This window comes from Hibiscus syriacus, unplaced genomic scaffold, assembly GCF_006381635.1.
Source record: "Hibiscus syriacus cultivar Baekdansim isolate YM2019G1 unplaced genomic scaffold, ASM638163v2 tig00111941_pilon, whole genome shotgun sequence".
Lineage (NCBI taxonomy): Eukaryota > Viridiplantae > Streptophyta > Magnoliopsida > Malvales > Malvaceae > Hibiscus > Hibiscus syriacus.
Window position 1 is genome coordinate 1536605 of NW_024063217.1, and position 7396 is coordinate 1544000.

Genomic DNA, 7396 nt, shown 5'->3' on the forward strand with positions numbered 1-7396 from the left:
ACACATCGAGTGCGACTGCTTTCTTCAACAATCCACTGAGCGCTTCTCCAACCACATTAAACAAAAACGGTGATAGCGGGCAGCCTTGCCTAAGGCCCCTTTTAATTGAAAAATATTGCGATGGACACCCATTAACCAACACAGCAATCTTAGGCGTCGAAATACACAAGTGAATCCATTTCCTCCATCTCTTTCCAAACCCCATTTTCTTTAGAATAAAATTCATAAAATCCCAGTCTACTGTGTCGTAAGCTTTGCTAAAGTCTGCTTTAACCATAACCGCTTCGCTTTTATTTTTTTTAACTCATCTACGACCTCATTCGCTATCAAGGAGCAATCTAATATTTGTTTACCGGCTAAGAAAGCAAACTGATTCTCGCCAATCACTTCGTTAATACAAGCTGCCATTCTCTTCGCCAAAACACGCGCCACAATCTTATAAATACTTCCCACCAACGAGATAGGTCTGAAGTCCTCAGGATAGACAGCTTGTAATTTCTTCGGAATTAGAGTAATAAATGATTTATTGAAGGAGAAATCTGAAATTTTCCCCCAATAAAAATCATCCAAAAACTTCATAACATTAGATTTCACATACATCCAAAATTTCTTGAAGAAGTCCAAACTAAACCCATCCGGACCGGGCGCTCTAGAGCCATCCGAAGAAAGAATGGAGAACCAAACCTCCTCTTCCGAAAAAGGCCTTTCGATCCATCTACTCGAAGAAGAATTGATCCTTTTAAATGGAATATCAAACTTCTTTAACGGAATAGTATTAACTTCGTTATAGCAAGAGCGAAAGTGATTGACGAAAGCATGTTAGATCCCTGATTGATTTTTGAAGACCGAATCATGCACCTTCAACTTCGAAATCTGATTCGTACGACCTCTAAGCACAGTAGTGAGGTGAAAATTTTTTGTATTTTTATCACCTTCCTTAAACTATTTTAGTCTCGACTTTTGCAACAACTCTCTTTCCGTCTTCCTATACTCCGCCCACAGCTTCGCCCTAACTGATATAATTTCAGCCTGAGTAGCCTTATCAGTTGGATTCACCAAACACAATTTTTCTAAAGAATCAATTTTTTTTTCATATTCCACAACCGGATCAGACTTTGAATTTCTTCTCGCTTCAACCCAATCCTTAGTCACCTTCTTGGTTAACAACAGAACATGACTCAAATCTTGCCCATGATTTGCGCCGAAGACCATCCTTATTTTATCAGCAAGAGAAGGGTCGTCAGCCCAATGGTTGAACCATTTAAACGGCCTACAAGCCTTCTTCAGCTTCCCTTCACATAACAAGATAGGATTATGATCGGATAAGCCTATATGAAGCGTAACTTTGACAAAAAAAAAGTTAATAATGGACAATTTTTATGAGAGAGAGGGATTGACACTTGTTCAATTCCCTATCTGATTACCTCATCTAAAACCATACGTTATCAATTTATTAATTTCTTCAATTAAAATATTTAAATTTAAAAAAAAACTAACTTAATTATTTATAAAGTTATCTGATAGATGAAACGTCGGGAGCGAGATGAGGAGGAGAGTCGCATCGAACCAATTCTTCACACCCTGTTCTTCGTCGTCGATCAGGTTTCACGGTTTTTCTAGACAATGTTAGTAAGAGAATCCACCCCCTTACGTTGAAGGAAACGTTCCAGACTTACGAGAAGGTTCGAGATGTCTACATTGCTCACAATTGTCAGAAAAAGGTACTCAAAGAAAACAACCTTTACGTTCGTGCGTTTCAACAGCTGGTCAGGAACTCAACGTGCAGTAGTGAAAGGGAACGAAAGATTAATGGACATGTTCTATGTTAGAGTATACCATGAGAAGTGCAATGTTATTGTTTCCAACTATTATGATATTAATTAATGTTCTCACTTATAGTTTTATCTGCGGGTATTCTGATGTTATTGGGTCCCTCAAGTCTGATCCCTTAATCATTGGATTATTTATTCAAAACTATTCGCTACAATCGATACTAACCCTTCAGTATTGATACTGAACCTTGAATATCGATACCCATATGTTGGTATTGATACCTACTGACTATTGTACACTAATAGGGAAAGTCAATGTCGATACTCCTAGCAGAGTATCGATACTCTGGTGTTGGGGTATCAATACTGGCTTGAGTATCAATACCAAAATTAGATTTGATGTTTTGAAAAATACCTCATAATCGATACCTCTACTGGGAGTAACGATACTCGACCCTTGATATCGATACCCTAAATGAGTACCCATACAAAAAATGCACACTGAAAATTGGTCTCGATATCAATCCTGTGAGTCTCAAAACCAGGACCCCAATATCGATACTTTATGAATGGGTATTGATACTACTCACTCAAAACTCACTTGTTTTACCCTTCGTTTAAACAATATACATATTGTTCTTCCAGTATTGATACTCAAGCCCATAAATGCTTTGTTTTAGCACAAAAAATCTAACTTTCTACCCCAAACGCTAATAAGGTTCCCAACTATTATTTAAGTTTTATTTCTAATTAAAGGGATCTTAACGAGGCTTTATAACATGTTGAAACATCAAAAGATGCAAACTACTATATGCATACTTCATAACTCATGCAACATACCATAACACACTTAATGATCCACATGTGGTAGACATGAGTTAGAAGTGTGTAACCTTTGATTCTAAGCTGATGAGAACTTCCAAATGCTCAACCAAGAGTAAGCTTCTTCTTTCCCCTAGTCTTGGAGTTTTCCCCAACTTCTCTCATTAAGCAATAAATCAATGTAAGGGTTACTAACAATGTTGGGAAGTTTAAAAAAGAATTTAAAACGTTTCTAGAGGTCTGAATCCTTTAAAAATGAGCTGGTTTCACTTAGGTTTCTAAAACCCCTACAAAACTCACCGTTGGCTATATTTATGAAATGAAGAAATTAAGAGCTTGAAATGAAGCTCTGGAGTTGAGGATTGAGGTTCTTACCTTCAAATTTCTAGTTTAGACTTGTAAAACCATAAAGTTCCAACCTTTAGCCAAGCTCTTGGAGAAGGAGAAGATAATGAAGAAGGAAGAAGACAAGCTTATGAGAATAAAAAGAGGAAGAAAATCAAACGTGAGATCATACAAATTAATGGGTTTTCAGCCTTTCCTTTTAAAATTGGTATAATCACCTCCTTGGTCCTCCTAACTTCGGTCATAAATCAAGAGCATCCCTTTATTCCAACTATTGGACTCAAACCAAGCCCAATTCCACTCAAATTGGGTCAAGGCTTCCCTCAAGCTATGAAATTTATTTAAGGCCCTACAGATGCATGAGAGATCCTGAATAAACCAGTCCAACAAGAGAAAAAAAAACCAAGGCAGTCGTAAATAGAGTTAGCAAAGCAATGAATGGGGTTGTTTCGCTGAAACAAGACACAAATAAAACTAATAGCACTATGCCTAAAGCTGATTGGCTTGTGTTCGTGATGAGGATTGGTTAAAAGAATAAGCGACAACTCTATATGAAACAGGAGAAGACTTTGAGTGGTTTTAAATGCACCATTCGAAGTCGTTATGCAAAGATTTCAGGAGTTGGAGGATCTAGACACGACCTAATGGGAGCAGCCTATTTCTGAGGATCGGGTACTTGATGTGTATGTGTACTTACAACTTATGATTTTTTGCTTCATTTCATGGAACGTTAAAGGCCTTAACCGCCTCGAAAACTTGAGGGTAGAAAAAAGGGTTATCTCGTCTAGCAAGTCGCGAGTGATTTTTATATAGGAAACAAAACTATCTCTAGAAAAATATGGCTCCTAAATAAATTTTGGGGGATCAACTCTGTGAATCTTGTTTACTCTCAATCCTCAGGGTCTCCGAGGGGTATAATATCTATGTGGGATCCTAGCTTCCTTAGGATGGAAGGTAAAATAGTTCATGAAAGATTTTTACTCATGATTGGTACTATATGTGTAAAGGAAGTCAGATGTGGCCTCCTAAATATACGTGTGTCGAATGACACGGGGGAAAGAAATGTCTTCATGTATATGCTAACTTGGGTGATCGAATGGTTAAACCTCCCGATGATTGTAGGTGGTGATTTCAAACATGTTAAATCTAAATACAAAAAATTTAGAGGTACAATAAATAAACAAGGGGTTGTCATTCTTGTGGATTTCATTAGCAACAAAAATCCGGTGGACATACCTTTATTAGGTAACACTTCATATGGTTTACAGGAGGCTCAAATATCACATTCTGTAAGTTAGACAAATTTTTAATTTCACCATATATTGTCTATCACCCCTACGTTAAATCAATGCACCCTCTCAAGAGGAATCTCAGACCACAATCCTATTATTTTAAAGGAAGTTACACAAGACTACGATGCCCAACATTTTAAGTATTTTTCACGTTGGGCAACAAGAGTATGTGGATGTTGTGTCAAAGACCATTTTAGATCATAAAGGTGGAAGAGTGGGGAATATGCTTCAGGCTGTTAAGATTTCGTCAAAAAAATGGGTAACAAGCTTTAGGTCGAATAATTCGATGTCCGTAGCGGACATCGAAGAAAAGATATCGACATTTGAAGCCAAGCTCTTGAACACATCAGACTCGGCTACTGTTCAAAATGAAATAATTACTCTTAAATCTTCTCTGTGGGCAAGGCTTAAGAGAGAAAAAAGGGAATGACTCCAAAAGTCTCAACTAAACTGGTTCAAAGATGGAAACAAGAATACAAAATTTTTTCATGCGATAGCTTCCATAAGAAATAGGAGAATTCACATCCACCAAATTTAAATGGGCAACCAAATAATCACTGATTCTAAGCTCTTATCCTCGAGCATTAAGGGGTATTTTCAAGAAATTTATAATATTATTCCAACGATACCAGTGAATTCTTTTGAAAGTGAATTGAGAAGACTGAGTAAGGAGTCAATCAATAAAGAAATTAATAATTCAAATATTAATAATTATATATAAAGGAATTATTATAATGAATTTTGCATTACTTAATCTAAATTAGTCAATCAATAATTCAAATATTAATAATTATCTATAAAGAAATTATTATAATGAATTTTACATTACTTAATCTAAATTAGTCAATCAATAATTCAAATATTAATAATTAGGGTAAAATATAAATAGTCAATAAACTTTTAGGACACTTGCATTTGATCTCTCAATTTTTGAAACTTGCAATACAGTCTTCGAACTTTTAGTTCGTTTTCAGTAAGGTCCCTGTCGTTACCTCCTTTAGTTTTTGTTGACGTCGCACTTAACTCCCGTTAACCCCTTTCTTCTTCTTCTTTCACCTCTGGAATAAAGTTCCAAGTCCTCCATTTCCTTAAAAAATCTTAACATGATTGTCGCAGACGTAATCATATTGGGGATCATCATATCTTTCAACATCTTCTTCAAAAACCCAACAACATTTTCTTTGTATCATTCCTTCGAAAATCCATCGACAAAAATAGTGTAGCTTACGATATATGGGTTAATTATTGTATCCACCATCTATATGCTTTTTTAAAGCCTCCACTAAACACCCATTTCTGAAGTACCCTAAAATCCAACTACTATAAAGAACAACATCCAAAGCCAACACTTGTTTTTCAATATAAGAAACCAACTTACAAGCCTCATCAAATCTACCCAACATATTAAAAGCATTTTACAAAGTCGTGTAAGTAACAACATTAGGCCTTAAAGCTCCTAACTCTACACAATTTTTGAAAAAATCAAGCACAATATCAGGTTTCCCAGTCTTACAAAAAACAATAATGACTGAACTACAAACAAAATTATCAAAAGGGTATCAAACTCTATCACCTGTCATCAACTCCAACACATCGATTGCTCTATCCATATTCCTTAAAGATACAAAACTATGAATCAAAGAACAAAACGTAAAAGAATAAGACGTTCTAGAATTCGCTAATCAATCCTTTAACAACAAAATATCATTTTATGGGTTATTCTGAATAATACCAAATCCTCGAATTGAAGAATCTCAAAATCAATATATAGGGAAATTAGAAGATTTTGAAGTTTGGGTATTGATGAAATGCTTGGCTTCTGTGAATTTGTGCAATTTGAGGAGAAAGCAAGTGAGGATTGAGTGAGTTTGGGAATCATCGTTGATTTTGTTTATTGTAACTGAGAGTAAATATGGATAACGGTGTTGAATTTTCGGGAGGAAGAGAGGAAAATGAGGATTTGGTTGATGGATTTGAGTGAAGGAGTGAAGTCTCGATTGAGCAGTGTTTTGAGATGTGAGATTTTATGAGGAAGGGGAAGAAGAAGAAGAGAAATGAGGAGGTGGAGTTAATGGGATTTAAGTACCACGTCAGCAAAGACTAATGTGAGTTAATGGTAAGAACCTTACCGAAAACGAACAAAACGTTCAATAACTATATTGCTAGTTTCAAAGTTTGGTGACCAAAATGCAAGCATCTTAAAAGTTTAGAGATTATTTATATATTTTACTTTATATATTTTACCCTAATAAATTATATATAAAGAAATTATTATTCATCAACCAAAATAGTGAAAGCTCTTCTTCAATAAAGAAAAATACAAGATCATTGAAGCCTAGCCTTCCATATCAAGCAATATAAAAGAAACTAAAACTTTATGCATATGAAATTTGTCACGACATATAAGTATGAACCTTTTTATGAACATAATGTATAGCTCTTCCATGTACATTGATATTTTATAATCTTATGGTACATAAATTATGGTCCATGATAAATGTAAAGCGTTTTATGGTCGAATGGCAGAATGCCAAGCAAACAACGGTGGGGCCAAGACAACACTTGGATAACGTTTCATACTTTTGCTTTACTTCTATTCTATATATACTTTGTTCCAACAAAAAAAGGAAAATAGACAAGTCTTGCTAATTTTTTTAATGTCATCCCTCAACCCTAGGCGATGCCCCACACAAAGGCAGAACTGCACTCTTATAATTTTTTATTGTTTATTATTTTTGTATCTTTTAGTTTATCGAAAGAGATACAAGTATTTTATATATTTGAAAATTGTAATTAGAATTATACCTAATAAAGTATAATTGTAAAGTTGAACAAAAAACTTAAATCTATTAACATTATACAATTAAATGGAAATGTAATAGAAATAGATTAATTAGAAAGTTTTGACGCAAAAATAAGGGTCTAAATTGGCAAAAGTGCCCAAATAATGATGTGGAAATTTTTAATTCCCAAACTAATGCACTCATCTGATTAATTCTTGATATAGAGTGTTTTCTACAAGGTTTTGGGATCTCTCGACGTCTTTAGAGGTGTTAGATTGTTTCTTGGATCTCTAGGCGTCTTTAATTGAGATTAAAAATAAATTGGCGTTTTTACACAAATATCATCTTAACATAAATTAATTACTTGTTAGGCACAGTTTAA